The sequence below is a fragment of the Ambystoma mexicanum genome, chromosome 5q (assembly GCF_040938575.1).
Source record: "Ambystoma mexicanum isolate Mex_15411 chromosome 5q, UKY_AmexF1_1, whole genome shotgun sequence".
Taxonomy (NCBI): Eukaryota; Metazoa; Chordata; class Amphibia; order Caudata; family Ambystomatidae; genus Ambystoma; species Ambystoma mexicanum.
The window spans coordinates 801925896-801949657 of NC_090933.1; the positions used below are offsets into that span (position 1 = coordinate 801925896).

Genomic DNA, 23762 nt, shown 5'->3' on the forward strand with positions numbered 1-23762 from the left:
ATTTCCTGTCCCGGAGTCCAATCCACTTGCGAGGCTTTAAGGTCATGCCAGTACTTATTCAATTCCTGGCTGGCCTTGAGATTTGCTGTTGCCTGACCCATCATCTGTGTCATCCTCCGTCTGAGGCCTATCACATAGTCCCCCACTTGCTTGGCGTGACCTGGAGGGGTGGCTTCCAAGCCTTCTCTGATCAAGGCGAGGGGCCCCCTCACCATGTCCAAAGAGTAACTCAAAGGGGCTGAAACCAACACCCTCTTGAGGTACCTCTCTGTAAGCAAACAGCAGGCATGGCAGGAGGAGATCCCATTTCCTCCTTAGGGGTTCTTCCAAAGCCCCTAACATGCCCTTGAGAGTTTTATTAAATCTCTCAACCAGACCATTGGTCTGGGGGTGGTAAGAGGTGGAGAACTTGTAGGTTACACACGCCATTCACCCAAGTCCCACCCACAGGAGGTACCCACAACATACAGTCACTGGGAAGGCTCCAGTCAGTCTAGCTGGGCCTTCACAACAACACAATATATGGAACTTCCACCCAACAGCCAGTCAGGGGGAAGGGACAGAGTCAGGGCTTCCCAGGACTTTGGGAAAACAAGGTAACAGGCAATAGAAAGCGAGAGGCCACAGGGGCCATCTTGTTTCCTATCAGGAATCAACTGATCCTAATGGCAGGGCCTGGGTATCCCAAAATGGAGGACACCCAGAGCACCTGTCAAATTCAGCATGGAGCTGCCACCAGCCCATACCCTGCTCTGTGGGCCACCCACAGGTGCCCAAAAACATACACTAGGGGCACAGGGTTGTACCCCTACCCATGGGTGCCATAAGGGTATCCCATGGGTCTGTTCACCAAACCAAAAGAGAGAGCTGCACTGCCATGAGTCCCACATGGACTCCTGGGCAGAAAACACAACAGAACACACACGATAAAAAGCAGTAAAGGACAAGGATTCAAAGGCCCTGTCCCTCTGATGCATTTCCAGCATCACAGTCGCTTCTTGTGGTGTAACTTTGGGGTGGGGTCAAATGACATCACTTCCTGTGATGTAATCAGTGGTCAAGGGTGGTGTGATATCACTTCCGTTACCCCAGGCATTTTGGTGAAATGACGTCTCTGGGTACTGGCTTTGGCTGAATGCTCTGTGCACAGACTCCTTCAAACTCCACCTAGTGTATGGCACGGTCACCTTATTGCTGCAACATCTGACATGGAATCCATGAGGTCTTATGGGGGTTATTTCTTTTTTTAAGCTAGTTATCTTTCTATCTACAGGACAATACAGAAATCAAGACTGTTAATTTCTATCCTTCTAAACTTTAGAAGTTACTGTGCAGTCAGTGGGACTCTCTAGAACTCAGTAGTGTATTGTTTTTACTTTAGCACCAGGAAGAAGTAATTAGTCGGAGTAATCACGGTAGAGAATCATGTGATACATGTTATATTCTCTTGGAGGAAACGTGAACGTGTTTCTAACGCTCTCCGGCGAAGCACATGGTTCCCTATTGATTGAGACATTCAGATGCGTAATTTGACACTGAGCAGCCGGGTTAATGTCACTGTTCCGGGCCGTCACTTGAATTCCAGTAAAGAGCCGATTTGAAAATAACACGATATCACAAGAAACACATGGGTGCAGAATCCGTGGGGCTCATGGGTTCACCATTTGTGAACTTCTCGACCCAAGAGATTTATAATCTGCTATGATCCTTCGCCAGATTCAAATCCCGATTAAACATGTTTCAGTTTTCATGATTTTCTATTTTAAACGGTTATTGCATTATTATGAGGCATGGACGTGTTGTTGTGTAGCATGTGCTTTTACTATTATTCTGTGTTTAACTCTGTATTTGTGCAAGCCTCTTAAAGCGATGTGACAGCTGTGTGCAATACAACAAACAGTAAACACACGCATGAGCAGACTCGCTGCGCTATGCCTGTTTGCTTTCTTGATATGCCCCTATGATATGATGTCATTTATAACGTGCCTGTACACAAGTGTTTTGAGGCGCGACAAGACAAGGGGGGGAGACAGAGGGCAGACAAGACAAACTATCTTACTAGGCCTTGTGTCATTCAGATCGTGCAAGTGCGAGAGTATGCTATGAAGAACAACATTGAGCAACATTATGACATTGACAGTAACCTCTGCAATGATCCCTGAAACAATCAAGTACCTGAAAATAAGCAGTCACAAGCTATAAGTACAGCTCTGAAAGGTGCCATATGATTTCAACCACACATAGAGGTTTGACGTCAACAAAACCATCAGACACAACCTACTAGCCTTTTACAAAGCATGCAATGTATCCCTGACTCCAGAAATGAAATGAGTCAGTGCAACGAGATACTAAGTAACTAGATCCCAGCATCAGCCACCTGGCTGCAAGCCATGTATACCCTTCTAGTGCAGGGCATCAACAAACAAGGGCAGACCTTAGATGTTGTATCTGTTCAAAAACAGATGATTTAGGGAAAAATCACATGCACGATTGCGTTTGTACATTGCTTTACTTGGTTACTGTGACAGAATTACTTCTGCTCTGCAGAAGTAACTGCCTACTCAGCCCCCACACTTCTACAAATCAACAATAATCCCAATTATAAATGTAAAACAGGCACAGCTAAGAGACACACTGCCTTTGCTTTTTGTGGTAATGTGGGCAGTAGAAAGGCTATACTCTCAGAAGGGCTGTGAATACGAACCAGTAGCAACCCAAACAGCAATAATATAACAGTTATAAAGTACAATTGTCCAATCAAGGTTCTATACAAATATATGCAGTAATTTAACAAATCAATCATACATTTATTTATTAAAAACATTATAAAATCCTACCCCTGTAAAAGAAGGAAGATGCACAACAGAAATGTGTAAGCATTCTGGATACGTTTTCAGGGAGGACAAACAGGTAATAAATGCTGAAATGTGTTCTGAAGGATCTGTCTCACTGAAAAAAAAAAAGTAAAACCTACTTAACTGATCTTGTAGGATCCAAAAGGTGGACATGGGTAGAGGCTCACTTGAAAGTACCTGTTTCCAATGTTAGGTAGTTTGGTGGTGTCGAACCAGACTTTGAGGTGCTGTTGATTCTTGTTGAACCAGGTGTGGGCAGTTGTACTGATACAAGCAGTGAGGTGGTGTCAAGTTGGTTCAAAGCAGCATTTAAGTGGAGCAGTGAGGATGACTCACTGGGGTCAGTACAAAGGCAGATCTGATTCAAGATATTGATAACCGCTGTTTTGGGTTGACAAGTGATGCTATGCTCCAGTGGCTAGAATCTAGGTACAGCAGTTAGAAGCGTATCTGGGTGATGCAATGCAATGTTTGAAGAGGCAGTGTTTCAAAGACATTCACTGCAGCAAGAGGGTTGTTCAAGCAAAACAGGTGATGTACTCTACTTGGTGCAATGTGTTAGACAGATACAAAACTGTATTTTTTCAAAAATAGAATGAGTGCCAAAAGCAGCACTGCAAGGTCCCTTGTGTGAGAGTGGTGCAAACACTACTCAAATGTGGTTCATTTGGTTTGATGCAATGAAAACATGGATCCTGACCGTTCTGGATCTCACAATGCTTTTGGTCCCACTACAGGGGGTTCCTAGGACAAGGTGAGTCCTTTTCAGTCTCTGCTCTCCCAGCCTAGAGAGGTTGGCAAGTGGAGTGGTTGGCATTGGTCCTCAGAAAGAGGCACCCTAATGTGCCCTGGGAGAGTGGAGGGAACAGAGCCTGCCTCTGCTCTGGAACACTCCTTCACCTCAATGGAAAGATCAACTCTCCTGAAAGAGGTCCACCTTCATTATTCCTTACGTCCTGGATGGCCTAAATGGGAATTAAAGAAGGGGTGGGAGATTCCCTCTTGTATAGGATACATGCCACATGGGAATGGAGGAAAGCAAGCCAGGTTTAACGTTTCCAATCATGTCCTTGTGACAAGTGCCCCTTACCTACTGGTATCATGCCCAGAGTGTCTTGTTCTGCAGGCACTACATGGGACAAGAAGTAAGGAAATCCAATGCATTTGATGGCCTTCTGAATTCTGCCCTTTTCCCAGCCCTGCAACTTCAAAGGCTCTCTGCTCTGCATCCATCTAGTGTGAGTGAGGCCTTTGTTATGGACTATAAGATGTCTTCAGCCGGGCATCCCAAGGCCGGACAAGGCGGGCATTACCTTCCCTCCCATTGATTCAATGGAGGCATGCAACCCTTTATCTCGTTTACTGCAATGCAGACAGGCTGGTACCTGAAAGCCATAAAGCCTCTTATAGCTGTCTGAGCCCACAATGATGATACAGGTATGATACACATCACCTATGGCTTTACTAATTATGTAACCCCCCCCCCCGCCCCCAACACCATACCAAAAGAGGCAGGGCTTCTATTTTCAAATTACCCTGCCACTAGGTGGGCAATGTATCCTAATTATACTACATTTATAACAGAGGTGTAGAGGTAAATGCACCCTCTGTACTGCCGTGACTTGGCTGTCACCAGCAGCTGTCAAGCAGGTCACCTGCGACCTCTGAACCTGCTCTGTGCCATGTCAAGCAGGGACTAAAACTCATGATACTGATGCAGCAGTGCCCCGGTGTATGCTGTGCTTTTTTAATTGTGATTCTACATGAAGGCAGGCTGGGAGGCTACAAACAGTTGTCCACAGAGGAACCAATATCTCAAGCTTCGGTTATAGGTTACGTTTCTTTATAGGTTGTTTCATGAAAGTTGAGGTCACAATATCATTACACTGTTATGGTGATCCCTCTAGGAGCATGGCCTAAACTGGCATTGTAATGAGTTTCAGGGTATGGGGGGTGTATCAAGAGAGATTGGGTGGGGTGAACAGTGGGGATGAAGATATGAGCCCAGCCTCGGGAGGGAGGAAAGGGAGGTTTTTGTAAATGGTTAAGAGGCCTGGCCGCTACCAAAGGGAGTATAGGGTGGGAGGGGAGAGGAGGCAGCAGTGGCTAAAGGCAAAGCACTGATCTCTAGTACAGGGAATGGCAGCAGTGCAATAATGGAGCATTGAGCATAGGGGGTGGATGCAAGGGTGGGAGCATACGTGGGGTGGGGAAGAATTATGAGAGATATGTGACACTGCCTTATACTGCACAACATTAAACTGATTTTGATCAATTGACTCTGGTTAATTAAGTTGATTCTGAAACAACCAGTTCTCGTCAAGTTGATTCTTGGAACTGCCACAATGAACTAGGACAATGAACGTAGGAAAAGTCTCATGAATCCTTTTATTGAAGAGCGCTAAATCACTTATCAAGGAGGAGGGAGGGGGGACGACAAATGTACTAAGGAGTGATTCCTACTGTTATTGTTTTGAATGTTATTGTCATGAACTATCTGTATTGAATTTGGCATTAAGTGTGACATTTAATAAAAATTATAATGACAAAAAAAACAATGTTACCGCAAGCTACTTTCGGCTCTCGAGCCCAACTGGTGCCTTACAACCACGTATATGTGACATTGGACCTCATTACACGGAAGGCGGTAATGGTTAACGGCCACCGTTAATGGTAACGGTGACCGTTAACCATTACCGCCTTACTACGAGGTCCCTTAGCGGGTTGGTGCTTTAACGCCTGCTTTTTGCAGGCGTTAAAAAGCAACCCGCTAAGGGACCTCGGAGCTAATTACGGCACCGCAAAATTGCGGTGCCGTAATTAGCGCCTTCCCCATTCCCATAGAGCCCTATGGGGCAGAAATGGGAATGGGGAAGGGCAATGGCGGAAGGGGATTTACCGCCCCACCAACCTTGGAATGGGGCGGTAAATCCCCTTTCCGCCAAGGCGGTGCCGGTATTTTACCGGCATGAGCCATGGCGCTAATAGCGCCATGGCTCACCGCCTTCCGTGTAATGAGGCCCATTGACTTTAAGTGCTGGAGAATGTACATAAAGAAGATACAAATAGGACACTTTTAAATATAAGGGATAATACAGAATGGGTAAAAGGTTAAAGTGTGCATCTCATGTGGAAGTTACATTTTTAGTGTGCTGTGTACTCGCTCCTTGTTCCCCAGCAGTAGCTCCTGCCTACTGGGTGATGCATGACGCCTAGAACCTGATTTTACTTCCTGCTCATCGAATCTTAATTCCAAACCCTGTTAAAGTGCCCCTGGGCGTTTGGGATGTCACTGATGAGCTCCATGACTTTCTCGAGAGACAGGGCTGTAGTCCAAATACCTTCCCAAGATCAAAGACCTCTGAGAGGTTTTTGAACTCGCTTTTAACAAATAGTGGAATTCTGTTTCTAACAATTCGCGGGTGTCTCCACCTATTTACTTTTACTGCAGCTATCCTTTTTCTTTTACACCATTCTTTGATCATTCATGCTCTCCCTCTTTCTCTTGTGTTTATCCATTTTTGTAATTTCTTCTTTTAAGCTACTGCACTAAATTTACCGCTCCTCCTCTTCATTTTCTACCGGTTCAGTTTACTTTCTCCATTCTATCGTTCTGCTTTTGCCTCTCTTTACCCTCACCTTCTATTGTTTGTTTTTCTGCATTTTGTCTTTCATATTTCTTCTGGTGCTGGATAGCTCACACATTAAATCCTGGCCTCACTTGGAACAAGCCTGCAATTAGCAAGTTCAAATCCCAGGACAGGACCCACTCAGCCCTGCACCCTTCCAAGGTCAGTAAATTGAGTGCCATTAAATTGGGTAATAATGCCACCTGTTATTACAGTTATTAGAAACTGAAGGAATATGGCAGGAAGTGCTATATGAAAGCATGAATTAGTATTTTCCTTCTCTGCAGTCTGCCCTAATTTTCATTCGTTTTTGCTCAGTCTTTTGTAGGTGTAAACTTGTTCGATATTAACTTTCTCTGTCATCGTTCTTCATTCTGATTGTTTTATCCTGTGTATCAATACCCTTAGTCTTCCTGTGTCTTCTATGCTGTCCTCTACTGTGAAGAGAATTTAATGTCTGATAGCATTAAAAAATGTAGAGCTGTGCAAGCCTTCTTGGTTCCAAGTTGAATTATAGTCACACTGCGAAGTGCCAATTATATGGCATTCAGTGAATTGTTTCATCATTAGTTGACGTCTATAACATGATTCTGATGTGTGAATTATATGCATATTAACTTAGAGATGGAAACATACCATTATTTTACTGAAAGAAAAGGTTGTAAGCCTGATTAAGTCTTTGTTCTTAAGGGATAGGGAGGTTTCATTGCATGAGGTTTGGTCGAAGCCAAATCCATCGAAATATTTTGGCTGCAAATATATGTGTAGTAACACATAAGTTGGGGTAACAGTTAAGTTGGGTGGGTAAAGAGAGGTTGTGGGGGGTCTCCGCCACCCCACATATTTTAGCAGTAAAATGACTTAAAAGAAAAAAGAATTAGATGGATTTGGATTCGAGCAAATCTCCTCGATGACATCCCATGGAACCGTTCTTAAGGGAAATCATGTCTGGGAATGCTCATTATCCTGCACTCTAATAGTCATACTAGTGTTTGCCTCGTTGCTATCCTATGTTGTTCCCCTTAATGGGTTATGTGTCTTCTCTTTCACTCTCCTTGGCGTACCTCTTAATTATATTTCCTGATTTAATCAAGGAACGTGGAAGTCCTGGAATCCGAAAGATCAGAGAATTAAAACATCCTTTAGCAGCAAATAAATTAGCACTTTGGCAACTGACAGATACTTATAAAGTATAAATGGTTCCAGTTCAGAGATACCTCTGCTCTGTACACAAAAATAATTTTCAGATGCAGGGAGTTTTGGAGAGTCTGTCCTGTCTCCTTTCTCCTGTCGCCCCTGAATTAAAATGCTTTCCGTGGATGTTTCTCCGAGACTATCGTAATAATGTAGGCGATAAAAACAAACATTCAGGGGCATCACATAAAACCTCTAAGCCAACTCGTATGCAGCGAATGGTCCACTGCAAGGAGTGACAGATTTAGTTCTTTCTTTTTTCTTCTGTCAATACTAAGGATATAATTGGCACAAAAGAAGCAGCGAAGGCAGCTGAGTAGCTCAGTGAACCGCGTCCCTTTAATATGATGAAATGGCGGGCCCCATGCTAGCATCATTGATCCAAAGCAATTTAAAAACATCTTTCAATAACTTTATAATGCAATCAAATTTAAGGTTGTCATGGTTTTCTGACCCATTTAAAAAAAACTGACCTGAACTCTGATGAGTCATAAAGTTGCTGGCGATTGTTCCATAAAAGCTTGGCTTAAGACATGCCTAGAATGTTCACACTGTCAAGGTTAACTTTAGTCGGGTTGCAGATAAAACAAATGGACAAAGGCTGTTTTCTGTTCACCCTGAGTGTACAGAATTGCCTCCATCTGCCATGCTTGATTTTCAGTGCTCTCTGTCTTCCGAAGGTTGTACTTACGAACAAAGACAAGATAAAGTAAGCACGTTTTTTTGTGATCTAGTGATGCTTATGGGGATCTAAATTAGTAAACGTATGCCTACTTCTTTTCCAAACACCCTATACTGTGAAACGAACATTTCCAAAACCGTGCAACAACAAATTATTTGAAAACATGGTTGGTGTGTTTTCTTTCGTTTCTTAATAGCAATTAACGAGGTAGATAATGTGTATACCATGAGCTCCAAACACAAAATGTAATGCATGCCTTAAACGTATGCAATTATTGGTCACTCTCATTTTAGGTGCTGATTTCTACAGGCTCTGCGCTGTTTATGGATTTGAAAAAATATCTGATCATGGAAACATATATACATTTTGTAAAACATGTAAAACATCTCTGCATTTAGGAAATGGTGAAGTTTCTTTTCTATGCTAAACATCTTTGGCAACGATGTATATGATTTCAACAAAATGTAGAAAGGAAACTGAAAAAGTCTACATTTTCTGCATCCCTGTCATTTTCAAAACAATTTCGGTCTGTTAAAAGAAAAACATATATTCATAGCCTGATTTGCTGTTAAGCTAGGACATCTGATTTCAGTTTTTTTGTCTCGTATGCGCAGTGCCCAGAGTTTATGCTTCAGAAAGAAGCCGGTTTTAATTCGCATCATTTATATAACGAAGCGAGGACATATACATTAGTATGGTGTTGAGAAAAAAAGAAACATTTTGCAAAGGTAGAATAGACTGTCACTTTGTGGCCATTAACAGCTTTTCATTCTGATTTCAGGTCCTTGTTCCCCTAACATCATAATTAAATAACTAAAATGTCCTGACATTCCTAATTTCAATAATTGTACCGGTAAAAACAGTATCCCATACAAGTGCGAATTTAGGTAACACAAGCGATAATGACATTCTAAACGTTTTTTTTTTACAAAGCATTACAAACCCCAATTATGGGGGTTGTGCAAAACTAATCAGAATGTAACATCCTGAAGGCATCATGCCAAAATCAAAAGAACATGTGGAATCAGAAAAAATACAATATTACGGCTGTTACACCGAGCAAAGGAAAATACACCGACACGGGCTTATAAAGATTCCCAGAATCTTTATTACAAAACTGAACAGTATTCAACAAACTACACAAATAGCTATTTGGCCGTCAATACATCACAGAGACCACCAGCAGGGTTCAATATGAGCAGTGAGGGAATTTCCTAGCTGGACATCGACGCATTTATACAATTTGTAAAATGATGTCCAGCCCCCTTACAGGTTAATCATGCACTGGGCTAGGGTCACGCCAGGTTCACTTTCCTAATTTACATATCTCGTGCATGCGGTTTACTTTTCAATACATTTACTAACACACTCCATTATTCTTCAATTTAACATTTACACTCTTTATATATTGGTTTAATACAGACCAAACAATTTTTCGCATATTATATTCGGATAGCATTACTGTTCTCGTATACTTGTAGTTTAACTTTGCTAATTCAAGTAATCCCCTGCTCCCGAGGTCAACAAAAGACAAGGTCTATATGACCCTAACATGTAGCCTGAGGGCAGGTTGGACATTAACTCCCCTACAGAGGTTGGAGAGGTTAAGGCAAGAACAAGGACACACGAGACGGCCATTTTAGATTACAGGGTGACTTTGTATAAAACCCCAAAAATGGCGGTTTCTAACCTAAAATGGAGGCTTGATTCAAGATGGCGGCTTACATCAATTTCTAAGGTCAAGACCTTGCCGCAGAGAGTTATTCGTGTACAATTTTTAAGCAACTTGGCGTAGGCCAATATACATATAAATCGTTTGTAATAAGAGGCATAATTTAATATCCGGTTTGACAAACCCTCCTTTTGGCCTATGCCAAGTGCTAATACTATTTCTGATTTGATTGCAAGTGACTCCATGCGTCATCGTCCAGACACCCCGAATAACGAAAGGGTATTATTCTGATAATTCCATCTATGCAAAGAATCTCTAGGCGACAAAGTATGCATTTGCACAGAAGGAGTGGGAATCACAGATACATTTTCAATAGGTAAAAAGTCTTCTAACAGATATGCTTCTTCCAGATACCATAACCCAAACCCAAAAGTCATTACAAATCCAGTAATTAGTACGAGAAGGCAACAATACACTTTGGGGGTCCCCTTACATACTTCATCATTGTCTCTGCTAGTCACATTTTTATATAAAAGTTCAGTACGAGCGGTAGCAGGTGCAGGCATCATAGTCTTCAATCGAAAAACACCAATTGTTCATTTGCTGGCGACTCCAGTCGCGCGTCTTCTTAATGTCTTTCCCACAACCCTTAGCCAACAGAATCTTTCTGTACAATCGGGCCAAAAAGACAAGCCCTCAAATGATTTTTTTTCAGTCGCACAGTCAGACCATGCTGTACATTTATTTCCTTGGGCGCAAATTATATTTTGCAGTTTCTGGTGAGAACAAAGTGCCGTCACTTCCTCCTGGAAGTGGTGAACGTACGGAAATGGGATCAAGAAAGGATTGATCCGGAAGTTCCACTGTTGGGGAGTGTGGAGACAAGATGGCCGTTTTGTCCGGCCCTGCGGATTCTGAAGCAGTCTCCGATTCTCCCTTGTTGGTTGTTGCTGTTTCAGGCATGCGAGTTACAGCAGTGGGAAGAGATTCTGTGTCTTCTGTATTGTATGGCATGTGCTGTGGGATACGTTTGGTGTGCGTCGCATGGATCCAGTGTTTACGACCCGCTACCCACACAGCAGACTGGGTGACTAGCAGGACTTGGTAGGGACCCCTCCACCAAGGTGCATGGCAAGATGACCTCTCAAAAACCTTTGTGAGGATCCAGTCCCCCGGTCGTAGACTGTGACCGGGGCCCTCGTAGTGTACAGGTAATGCCTCTCGCACCTGGTGATAAATTGAAAACAGATTTTTAGTCAACTGGTTACAGTAATCTGAAAGAAGCACATTTTATATATCCCGTAATGAGCGACTTTTTGGCATACCCCAAATATTAGCAGGTCTCCCCATTACCACCTCAAAGGGAGAGAGCCCAGTCTTAGTTTGAAGGGTCGTTCTCTCGATAGTAACACGATCGGTAAGGCATCCGGCCATCTTAGCTTGGTGCCAGCACACGTTTTAGCGAGTTTGTTCTTTATAATGCCATTGTGCCTTTCCACTAATCCGGCACTCTGGGCATGTCTAGCTGAATGGAACCGCTTGTCAATCTGTAGTCCTTTGCAAATTTGCAGGATTACAGTGGCAATAAAGTGTGGCGCATTATCAGACCAGATGACTCTCGGCAGCCCGAACCTAGGAAAAAACTCTTTCAACAGAGTTTTTGCCGTGGTTATGGCCGTTGCATCTTTAACCGGGAAGGCCTCAACCCACTTACTAAAGGCGCAAATAACAACCAATACATATTTAAGATTGTTAGACTGTTCCATTTCAATAAAATCAAAGTGAATAACCTCAAATGGGACAGAAGGTGGAGCGAAACTTCCTCTAGGAGTCGAGGTACCTTTCCCTACATTGTGCTGCAAGCAAACCATGCAGTTCTGGACAAAACGCTCCGCAATTTTGAAAATCTTATCATTGGCCCATACACTGTGCAGCATTTTTGTTAGTTTCCGCGCACACACATGTGTCGGACCATGACCCAGAATAACCATCATTGTAATGTAGGCGTCAGGGAGTAACCATTTCCCTTCAACATTGTCTACCCAACACCCATCATCATCAAATCTTCCTGCACCCTCGATCCATCTCTTAGTTTCCTCTATGGTAGCATCTGCTTGAATATCTTTTACAACATCGATACTTTCTCCCAAAGTGCAAACATTTACAACTTCTTTTACAGCATACATTTGTGAACTGAAATTAGTGGCAGTCTGTTTAGCTATCTGATCGGTGAAGGCATTCCCATTTCCTACATCATCTATAAGATTTTGATGTGCTGAACATTTTATGATAGCTAACTGAACAGGGAGTGCAAGTGCTGAAAGCAATCGCACTATTAAAGTGCTGTGCTGGATTTTCGTTCCGTGCGAGGTCAAGAAACCTCGTTCTTTCCAAAGTCTACTGAAATTGTGGGGCACCCCAGAGGCATACTGACTGTCAGTATATATATTCACTGTACGCCCTTCAGAAAGCTCACAAGCTCGAGTTAACGCTATAATTTCTGCGGCCTGCGCAGAGTTATGCATAATTCTTTTAGTTTCCACAACTGTGCTTAAAGTAGTGACAGCATAAGCAGCCGTGGATGTACCGTCTGGAAGTTTAAAACAAGAGCCATCACAAAATAGCTCTCCTTGAGGGCTATTGAAAGGCTTGTCTTTCAAATCGATTCTGCCTTTAGTCTCTTGTTCTGTCATATAAAGGCAATCGTGTAACGTATCGTCATCATCAGCAATATTTTGTGAGACAGGTACAAGTTCAGCCGGATTTAATACGCAACACCTCTGAATTTGAATGTGGGGAGCAAACAAGATCAGTTCATATCTTGTCAATCGTGCAGAAGTGAGGTGTTGCGTTTGAGTTCTATTCAATAGAATATCTACAGAGTGAGGTACCATTAGGGTTAACGCATGACCGAGGACCATTCCCTCACTCTGTTTTACAGACGCAGCAGCAGCAGCAACAGCGCGCAAACATCTTGCCAAAGCGCATGCTACAGGATCAAGGGCGGAGGAATAGTAGCCGCACGGCCTATTCTTCCCTCCATGCTCCTGCGTTAACACAGCCAAAGCACATCCATCACGTTCATGCACAAACAATAAAAAGGCCTTATCATAATTCAGAGTTCCCAAAACCGGCGCTGAACACAGCGCCGATTTGAGCAAATCGAATGCTGTCTGGTGTTCCAAGGTCCATGGCAATGGCAAAGAAATGCCCTTCTTTGTCAAAGCCAACATTGGTTTAATCTTTAACGAAAAATTCGGGATCCACAATAAGAAGCCATACCTATCAAGGCTTTAACTTCATTTTGCGTATTTGGGACAGGCATACCAGAAATGGTCTTTATTCATTCAGGTGTCAACCGTCTTCCCTCCTTTGACAGGAGATAGACTAAATAGGCGACCTCCAGGCAACAATATTGGAATTTCTTAAGTGAAGCTTTGTGGCCATGTTTTGCTAGATGACAAAGCAACAACACAGTGCCTTCTTTACAGGCACTCTCAGAATCAGCGGCCAAGAGGAGGTCATCTACGTACTGTAGTAACGTGCAAGTAGTAGGCAACTCGAGGGTATCAAGCTGCTCTTTCAATGCCCTACTATAAATACTTGGACTCTCAGTGTACCCTTGTGGTGCACGAGTGAATGTAAACGAGCGTCCACCTAGGGTAAACACAAACAAATACCTACTATCCTTGTGTATCGGAATACTGAAAAACGCGTTTTTAAGATCAACAACGCTAAAGTGAGTGGCAGAAGCCGGAATCATGGTTAATATCGTTGTAACATCAGGTACAATAGGAAATTGAGGAGCCACAATTTTGTTAATAGTGCGTAAATCAATTATAAAACGAAAGGGAATCGCATTATCACCTTTTTTGTATACTGGCAAAATGGGGCTGTTACATATGCTACCCGTAATCTCCTCAATTACTCCACGATGTACAAAATCAGAAACTATACATTTCAAAGCCTGTTCGCCTTCAACTGAGATCTTATACTGCGGACTGCGAGGCAATTTTACTCCATGTTTCAAAATAATTTTAACAGGTTCAATTTGGAGAATGCCCACATCATTATCATCAATTGCCCATAAGCATTCTGGAACATTACTAAATTCTGGTGGTAAAGGTCGAGTCAAAAACTGAGAGGAGAGTGATTGCTGGGGTGAAATTGTTAGCCGAATCCCATCCGGAGAACAATGAATTACTGCGTGTAATGCCTTCAACAAATTTAGCCCCAGCAAGTTCTCCCCACAGTTTGTGGTAAGTAAAAATGGACACTGTTCCGTGAAGGGACCCAGTGTTATCGGTACCGGCAAAGAGACCGGACAAACTACAGGTGTGTCTGAAAACCCTACGGAAACATTGGATTGCCCTGACAGGGGAATATTTGGAACCCGTGAATGGTCAATGGAACATTTCTGTGCTCCCGTATCTACTAAAAATAGATGCTTCCTATTTCCCACCGCCATCTCAACGTAGGGGCCTTTCTGATGAACGGGAATAGGCGTAGGTTCCAAATCCTGCTTCGGGCAATCCTAGCGGAACAAAATATTATCAAAAGGAAGTTCTTCGGAGAGGTACGCGGCAGAAGGGTGATCAAAAATGTTTCCATTATCCACATTCGAAACTTGCTTATCTTGTGAAGGAGGTTGCTGTGATTCTGGTGCAAACTGACCTCTGCCAGGGCTCCCTGCACCTGGGTGACCTCTGGATCGTCTACCCATGTTCCCAAATGACCTTTGCTGTAAGGTCGGACATTGTGCGCGCCAGTGGCCTTCCTGCCGGCAATAGGCACACTGTTTAATGGTTACCGGAGCCAAGGTCGCACTTCCCTGTGGAATGTACTAACCTCTATATTGATTACCTCCTCTAGGGTTTCTAACAATCTGCTGCAATAAAACTTTAGTTTTAAAGTCACCCTTTTTTTTCTCAAGTTTCTCTTTTTCAGTGTTTACACGATTTTCATAATACTGAGCCATATGCAATACTTCTGATTGGGACTTCGCCTGCCAAGCGCTTACAGAGGACATAATCTGTAACTGAATGTTAGGCAGCAATCCACGTACAAATTTGTCGACAAATAACCTTTTCCCTGACTCTGTGCCCAAGTCTTGTCCACTGAAATCCGAGAATACCTGCTCGAACCGATTGAAAAAATCGGTAGCACCCTCAGACTTTCCTTGGACACAGGCCGTAAGCTTGTCCCATATGATTATTTTTTCTGGAACCATAGTTTTCAATTTTACAATAATTCTATTAGGTAAGGTTAATATCACTTGAGGTGGTCGTTCGCAAGCTGGTCTTTCTCTGTCCAGCCTAGTCATGTTATCCCATGTATCTCCCAACCCAGGTATGTCATCTATAGTCCTAATCTGCTTCCACAAATCAACTGGCAGGAGTACGGGAAATAATAGGTCAATATCACTTAGAGTGAATACCGACGACTGTAAGACCGACTCTATTTCTTTATCGAATCCGGTCGGAGTTTTTCGTATATCAGGTATAGATTGCTTTATGGTGTTCACTTCCTGTCTTGAAAACGGGACGTGAAAAAACTGTGAAACGTAATGTCCAGGAATTTCTCCGGCTACTATACCTCGTGCAGCATCAGCCGCAATCTCAACTTTTGGGACAAATGTCAGAGGGACCTCTCTCATAGGCAACTGAGAAGTAGGCAGCTCCGAACGCTTACTAAGCAACAGAGCCAAATCAAGCGCTAAGGCAGTCGAAGAAGTATCAATCGAAAAAGCTCGCTTATAAACACTCAACAATTCTGCGGGACAACAAATCTTTCTTCTTACACACTCATTCTGCAGGTGCTCTACCATCATCTGTATCACTTTCTTTTGCATTTCTAACGTATATTGACTGTATGTGTCATATACTTCATCTGGAGTTATCGCCATATCCGAAATCCATCTTATCGCGTCCTTTATACAAATTCGTGCTTCCACATCTTTTGATTCTCGATTAGGAGAAAACCGTTTCTGTAAATACATAGTACCTAAACGATCACCATCTACTTCCTCGTTCTGTAACTCTTCCAACTCCTTCCTATACTCAAAAATCCTCTCAACATGCTCATATACCTTCTCCGCAGTATCTCTGGACAACGCTAAGGCGTTCAAATTCCGTAACCCTTGTGGGAAATCTACATCATTTAGTCTATTCCACTTTATACTTAAATGAGTCCCTAATCCTTCGATAAAAACATTTTTCTCAGGAATATCTTTTAAATTTTCGAGTGTGGAAAAAACATCAGCTTGTTCACCCTTCTCCATACAATGTTTGGCCCAAGCAGTCAATTCACTCCTCTTGTCTGGCGACACAGTATTACGAGTCACGACACTTGTTCTTGCTCCCTGGTCTACTACAAGCGATGCAAGATCACTTGGAAGAGGAAGAATAGGCACATTCTGAATAACAACAGGTGAAGGCAAGGGGGCAGGCAAAGGGGCGACGGCTGGAAGAACAACAGGAAGAACAACAGGGAGGACCGGAGGAACTATGGGAGGGGGAACTACAACAGGAAGGGGCAAAGCGCCAGGAGGAGGGACATATGGAGGTGGCGCAGAGGCATCAGGCCTTCGTTCATGCAAAAGTTTATTAATCAATTCGTCTGACGTATGAAAATCTTTTGAAGGGTAGATTTCCTGAATGCCTAATTGAAATGCCCTGTCCGTGTTCCTAACTGACTCCAATTGCTTATTTTGATCATATAACCGTGCCTTTTCAACACTCGTCATATGTCGACGCATATGTTTCTCTCTACTCTTTTGTTGCTGCAAAGCTTCTATTTTCCAACTGTGCAACGCGTCAAATGCTGCAGGCCTAGCCTTCTTCTTTACTAATGCAGACTCTAAATATTCTATACGAGGGATTTCAAAACTACCATTGGTTGGCCACCGAAGATTAGAATTATGTCTGGTTTGTCTGTGCCAAATGTCATTAAATGCTATACTACCAAAGCCTTTCTTACAGTACATAGTACATGCCGGCGACCCCTCCTGTGGTGCGGGACGGCTATCTTCCAAAGATTGTCTGTCACTGCGGCAAAAAATCCCCTAAAGCAGGCAGACAATTTCCCAGGCATATCAAAGTTCTGGTGTTACCTGGTTAAATAATTGTGCTCGCGAGTACAATGCTCCAAATTCAAATTTGTCAGGGTTAAATTAAGAATCGGGACACGATTCACCTGACCAAAGGACTGGGAGGCCCGATCGGGTTACTAAGGACAATGCAAAGGACCCACGTGTCTGGTGATTTTCGGCAAATTTACCCACCTCAAATATATGGACCCTCGTCAAGACGTCATCTCGGGCTACAGCTCACCGTCCAGGGATCGGATCGTGCAGTTTCGTCGAGGAATTCACTTCTCGTCTTAGAGTGGCCGGTTCTGTTGACACCGTCCGATCCCTGTCCGATAGCCGAGCCAACCTTCAACGAGACGAAGTCAATCTTGAGGGTCCCTATTCAGGCGCCATCTGTGGAATTGGAAAAAATACAATATTACGGCTGTTACACCGAGCAAAGGAAAATACACCGACACAGGCTTATAAAGATTCCCAGAATCTTTATTACAAAACTGAACAGTATTCAACAAAGTACACAAACAGCTATTTGGCCGTTAATACATCACAGAGACCACCAGCAGGGTTCAATATGAGCAGTGAGGGAATTTCCTAGCTGGACATCGACACATTTATACAATTTGTAAAATGATGCCCAGCCCCCTTACAGGTTAATCATGCACTGGGCTAGGGTCGCGCCAGGTTCACTTTCCTAATTTACAAATCTCGTGCATGCGGTTTACTTTTCAATACATTTACTAACACACTCCATTATTCTTCAATTTAACATTTACACTCTTTATATATTGCTTTAATACAGACCAAACAATGTTTTGTATATTATATTCGGATAGCATTACTGTTCTTGTATACTTGTAGTTTAACTTTGCTAATTTAAGTAATCCCCTGCTCCCGAGGTCAACAAAGGACAAGGTCTACATGACCCTAACATGTAGCCTGAGGGCAGGTTGGACATTAACTCCCCTACAGAGGTTGGAGAGGTTAAGGCAAGAACAAGGACACACGAGATGGCCATTTTAGATTACAGGGTGACTTTGTATAAATCCCCAAAATGGCGGTTTCTAACCTAAAATGGAGGCTTGATTCAAGATGGCGGCTTACATCAATTTCTAAGGTCAAGACCTTGCCGCAGAGAGTTATTCGCGTACAATTTTTAAGCAACTTGGCGTAGGCCAATATACATATACATCGTTTGTAATAAGAGGCATAATTTAATATCCGGTTTGACAAACACATGTAGGCAATATGAAACGGAAAAGATCAGTTTTACATCACACCCTGAACAGGGGCAACAGAGCATTCCAAACCTTTGGGCCTGCATTCGAGAAGATGCATCCCACTACACCCCATGGTACTGGTTGAAATGGCATAAGGGTAGCAAGACAGAACATATATGAGATCCTAAGGCTGCACCTACAGGGTAGTCTGGTGAAATTCCCTTTTAACTGGCTGTGGGATAAGGGATTGTTTTCAAGAGAAAAAGTTATTTCCAAACAACATTAAGGATTCTATTCGAATATGTCTTTTAGCAGCTTCAATATGTATAATTCTATAATGCTACTTTTATTTTCATTTATTTTTACTTCTACTTTTATCAAACCTGCAAATTTGAGACGATGCATACTTAAGAAACAAACAGAAGTCTTGTAAAAATCTTTAACTGATTCACACAAGTAAAAAAAAAAATGCAAATCTATTTATATTGGTTTTTTGCATATAATACCATATTTAGTAAATATAATCCATTTTAACTTACTTCATTGTTAAAATAATAAATACACACTAGGTATATCTGGTGCAGGACCCTCTGCAGCATTCTTAAGTTATTACATTCCACGCTGGAAGTCGTTCGACACTACACCTTAATTCTGATTCATAGTCTGCTGATGCAATGTTAATAAATATTGATTGATTCAAACACTGCTTTTATCCAATAATCAGGGTGCCATACCCCAGATATCTCCAGGCTTCAAACAATTATCTTATTGTGACTGTCAGAGATTACTTGGGCTCCAATGGCTAAGGGTCAAGTATGTCTTTCCTGTTGAAATGGTCATCATACTTTGCATTCTTAACTAATCTTTGAAAATTATTTGATATACTTTCCATAGTGGACTAGACGCAGGACCCCCAGCCATTCAGCCAGGGATAGCACACAGTATTTCTAGTGTGATGTTAGTACAGGCCAGGGATGCAGTTCCAGATGACCATATAGGCAAAGTAGGCACTTTTAGGGGCCCCGCGACAAAGGATCAAAATAATATTGATTTGATCTTGAAAGAAAATTACAAGCAAATTTTCTTAAATTATTTCCAAAGATCAGAAAAAATGAACCAACTCAAAGAAACGAAAACCTTACATTAAAGACTGTATTGCGAAAATATGGTATTTATTGCAATGTACCCATTAACAACTTAAAGTGCATAAACCAGAGACATGAGATTCACATAACAGTGTGTCTCTTAAAAGCTCATCTTCTGGAAGCTGTCAGTTTGTAAATAAATCTGGTGCAAACTACATAGTACGTATGTGACTACGTGTAATGTACAGTAATGATGTCATCTCCACCTAGCGGCTGACGTGAACACTACTTAGTTCAATGTTATCCCACTCGAGCGCTGTGCATGTGCAAAAAAACCTACATAAATGAAGCTTTCTGTGAAATAGTGTGTCGTGAGAGTTCCCGCTGACTCTAGGCTCTAGTAGAATATTCACGAGTAGAAGGTTTGAGAACACCGAGTTTATATCACCGACGTTTGCGTCACTGTATGTTTTTCTGAGTTACAATGAAGTTTGATTAGCTTCACTGTCTAATTTCTCAGAACAAATCTATCTTGTTTAGGCATTTTTCTACTCATTTTTGCTGTGACTTGAGAATTCTTTCATTGTCCTGAACAACCCATAACTATTGTTAAAAACGTATCAGGAGATAATTTGTGAGTTGGGGGGGTGGCAACATTTCGACTGCCCAGGAGCCTCCACAGGGTTTAATCTGGCACTGCTTAAAGCTTATTGTAGTATGGATATATCTATTGGCTGTAATACCACCACATTCCTTTGAACACATTAGCCCACTCTCTCTCCATGGGGCTGTTTCTTCTTATCCTACTTTATTCCTTAGTGCACACCCTCAGCTTTCTACCCTCACAAACTAAATCTCTCCCCCATGCTGCATCCTGGGATATTCCCCTTTGTACACTTACCATATGTCCCTTTCACTCTTCTTCCTCTTATGCTCATCACCACTTTCTTTCCCCATGCTCAATCCCCTATGATTTTACCTTTTGTGTTCTCCTTTGTTATGTGCCGCTTATAACTGTGATACTTACCTATGCTGCAGGAATATGGGGTCACTGCTCTTCATCCCTTCTTGAAGTTCCTGAGTAGACAGGTTTAAGAACATTGTAACGGGTGCCTCCTCTATAGTGAGTGAATTTCTATATCTTGAGACACGATAATTGACGCCCCTAATTGTTACGTTGCAACTTGCCCCAATTTCGTTGTGTATATTATTCTGCTCAAATGATAAGGAGGACCTTTACCATGTTACCATGTTATTTAAAGGGACCTTCCCTTACTGGACAAATCTTGAGGATCCCTTGGTTAAAGCGAGGTATGAATGGGACAGTTTGAGAAAAACTCAAACCCGTCGAACTTCCATTGATTTTGTCCAGGTCATATGCTGGGTTTTTCTCAGTTTGAGATCAGACAGGCAAGCAAACATGTGGGACAGTTTATGGTTTGAAGAGGCCGGAGTGGCTCAGGCTTGTTATCAAAAGAATTTGTAGGATACTTAAGTTGCAGTAAAATTAAATTGATATTAGTGCCTCCAAAGAGTTAAGTTGTAATTGTTTGCAGGGCTTGGGGCACACAAATTCTGTTTGGGTGGGGAAGGTGAATTGTGGGTGGATCCCAGTAAAACTCACTTCAATTACGTACGTGTATGAGAAAGCCAAAGCACTAAGAAACCCATATGCTTTTAATAGGCAGAGGAGAAGGACAAAACACTAGGACCCACCCCGGTGCATTGTGTAGGCAGGGAAAAAGGGTAAAACACTAAGATTCCTACATGCATTTAGTAGGCATTGCAGTATGACCTCGCCCTGAGAAACCAATGCACCTTTACTATTCATAGGGGAAAGCCAACACACTCAAAACCCAACATGCATTTATTAGGCATAGGACAAAGTCAAAGCACTGAGACACCCACCTGCATTGTGTAGGTTGAAGAGAAGGCCAAATCACTGATGATTCCACATACATTTGCTTGGCATGGGGAAGGAATAACCACTCAAAATTCTTTAAGTAGGCAGAGAAGAAGGTCTGAGTACTGTGAACCACGTGTGCATCTCCTAGGCAAAGAGGAACCCCAAAGAACTAAGAACCCAACATGCATTTTGTAGGTCACGGGGAAGGCCTCTACAGTGAAACCTTTGCATGTGTTTGCTAGGCGTAATGAAAGGCCAAAATACTGAGAAACTCACATGCATTTACTAGAGCTAGGAAAAGTCAAAAAGCACTGAGACCCCATATGCATTTTGTAGGTTTTGAAGAAGTCTAAAGCAATGAGGCAGGCAAAGGAGAAGGCCAAAACACTGAGAGCCTCGTGACATCTCCTAAGAATAGCGTAATCCCAAAGCACTCACAACCCCACAAGCATTTTGTAGGTGTAGGGGAAGACCAAAGCACTAACAACGCACATGTATTTACTATGTGAAGGTCTAAGCACTTAGAAATCAATATGCATTTACTAAGCATAGATGAAGGCCAAATTGTTGAGAATCCCCTGTGCATTTTGTAGGTGAATGACATTTCAAGACACTGAGAACCATATGTGCATGTACTAGGCATAGGAGAAGAATAACGTACTAGCAGTGCCACATGTATTTATTGAAAGGAAGGGTGAATTAAATTAGCACGGCTCAATCTACTGCAGGACCAAACAACATGGTAGCACATTGTATAAAGGTCAGCAAAGAAATGTATCTGTTGGTGTTTTGTATTTTTACCAGCAAAAACAGAAGCTGTTTGTGTTTGAAAAGGACAGATATTATATGGGTTTCTGTGCCAGTCACACCAGTCAGTCTGTAGCAGCAGATCTATTATTTTTTATGTTATTGTGTATTGTTGTTTTTAGCTCAAATAACTTTTACAACAGCACAATACATTTTTGTTTTACATAAAGATACTCTTAGAAAAATATGTTTCACATCATCAATATTAAATCATCAAGATATCACATTCTAAAAGATAAACATAATTCATTATATCTAACATTCATACATACATTGATCCCATTAGCAAGCATCCAAATTCTCTTATACTAAAATATCGTTCTCACCAACGTGCCTACGTGCCTAGGTTTACATCTTATCTTCATGCTGTAATATGCACCTCAGCATTTGCTATTAAGTTTACATGACCTTAAATTGAGTCTCAGATAGTATGACTCCAGCAACTTTTAAAGAAGTTCACAAGAAATTTCATAATATGCAAGAAAAGACTGGTCATCAGAATTCTACAGCTAGATCTATTCCTCTGCAACGAACAGGTGCATCTGTCTCAAAAGAACCTCGTGCAGCAGTAAGAAATGGAATTGATCCAGCAGTGCCTTTGGACAGGCATCAGGAGCTAGAGGACAGAGTTCAGGAGGATGAGGAGGAAGATGACCCACCACTCATCAAGGTGCAAAAGGGTAAATATAGGACATCTGCTCCGCAACAGTGTTTCTAGTGTGCTGTTATCACAGGCCACAGAAGGGTGTTCTCTCCTCATCTTCATGCCTCACTCAAAAATCATTGTACATTGTAGAACATTATTATGTATCATCTTTGCTTCTCAGACTCATCCCTATTCTGTATATTCTACTTCTCCTCGACATGCCTTAATCATCCTCCCTTACTAGTCATCATCCTCATTGAATAAATATGACGCATCATAAATATTGAGAGATAAGAAAGAAGTGTGAGGAATGAATTGTGGGGAAAAAGGAAAGGAAAATGACTCAGGAGTAAGCCTAGGCAATCTTTTTCAAAAGTGATCCATTGGCTCTCGAAAATCTCAGAGTGAGATTTGAGTGGGTTCAGAAGTTAGTGGCAGATTGTTCTTCTCATTTGAATCTTCCTGAATCTTCCTTACAAGTAATACATCTTCAGGGAATTTTGGGGGCCTTTGGGCAGATGTAGGGAGATTTCTGGGACAACATGCAGGCAGGGATTGATAAGTGCAAGAAGTTACCCACTGGCCTTACCAGATTTGCTTTAAAGGGTTCGAAACGACAATAGAAAGGGTTTGGGTGAAACAGGTTGCTGGCAGTAGCAAGAGGAAATGGAATTCTGTGTATCTGTGAATGTTATCCAAGCATGACAGCACATTACACCCTGCATATCTCAGTAAATTAATGCACCTATTTCAAAGATCTATGTGTAACCTGCAGTTACCAGTTTTGAATCTGCGTAAGAAGAATGCATCCTTTCATCCTTCTGAAGTTCATCAAATTAGTAAAGTTGAAGTGGGGATTCTAAGACTCCCTTTTAGACCAGCAGAGTCAGTGTGTGTGTGTCTGCCTTTCATCATTCAGAGATTGACACGTTAATATTATTGATGCTTATAGAAGTAGGGTTCATGAGCGTTCACTCTG

General features: G+C 42.2%; 1 protein-coding gene across 5 annotated transcripts in view; it reads left to right on the forward strand.

Annotated features, from left to right (window-relative positions):
- The window catches only part of RALYL (RALY RNA binding protein like), a 2307036-nt gene that overhangs the window by 45379 nt on the left and 2237895 nt on the right, over nucleotides 1–23762 (forward strand). Inside the window, exon 2 of one of the 5 annotated variants that reach the window (XM_069621283.1) lies at nucleotides 6552–6646. The exons of the other annotated variants lie outside the window; for them this stretch is intronic. The gene's annotated coding sequence lies outside the window, so the exon portion shown is untranslated. The remainder of the gene's footprint in view (nucleotides 1–6551; nucleotides 6647–23762) is intronic. 5 annotated transcript variants of the gene reach the window in all.